The sequence below is a fragment of the Octopus bimaculoides genome, unplaced genomic scaffold (genome assembly GCF_001194135.2).
Source record: "Octopus bimaculoides isolate UCB-OBI-ISO-001 unplaced genomic scaffold, ASM119413v2 Scaffold_223674, whole genome shotgun sequence".
Lineage (NCBI taxonomy): Eukaryota > Metazoa > Mollusca > Cephalopoda > Octopoda > Octopodidae > Octopus > Octopus bimaculoides.
Window position 1 is genome coordinate 2,037 of NW_026437974.1, and position 536 is coordinate 2,572.

Sequence of the window (536 nt, forward strand, 5' to 3'; positions counted from 1 at the left end):
ATTGACAGCCCTCTCACCACCACCACCACCACCAATATGAAAGCTATGTCTGCTATGATCACCACCGGCAACAGCAGCAACAGCAGCAGCAACAACGACAACAACAACAATAACAGCAACAACAGTGCATCAAAACCAACCACGACCAAAGTCTCTGCTACTAAAGCAGTCTCCACAGCTACCGACACCACCACCACTATTAAGCCAACAAGGACCAAAACTAAAATTAAAAATACCTGAAAAAATCATTCATGATGTACAAAAACAAACCATCATATACAAAATTTTGAACACAAAAACAAGAAAACCAGAGCAACCAGCAACAGAAATTATTGAACAATGTTTGTATCCCATATTGGCCCACAAGAAATACATAAACTGGGCAAACAGTTTCGCCAGCGTGCAGGTTAGATTTGACAGCGAAGAGAAAGCGAAATAGTTGTCCACGCTGACTCTTCGTTCCGAACATATAATATTGGTGCCCATGTACCTTGGACAAAGGGTAACCAGAGTATCGATAAAAAATGTCCCTCCAG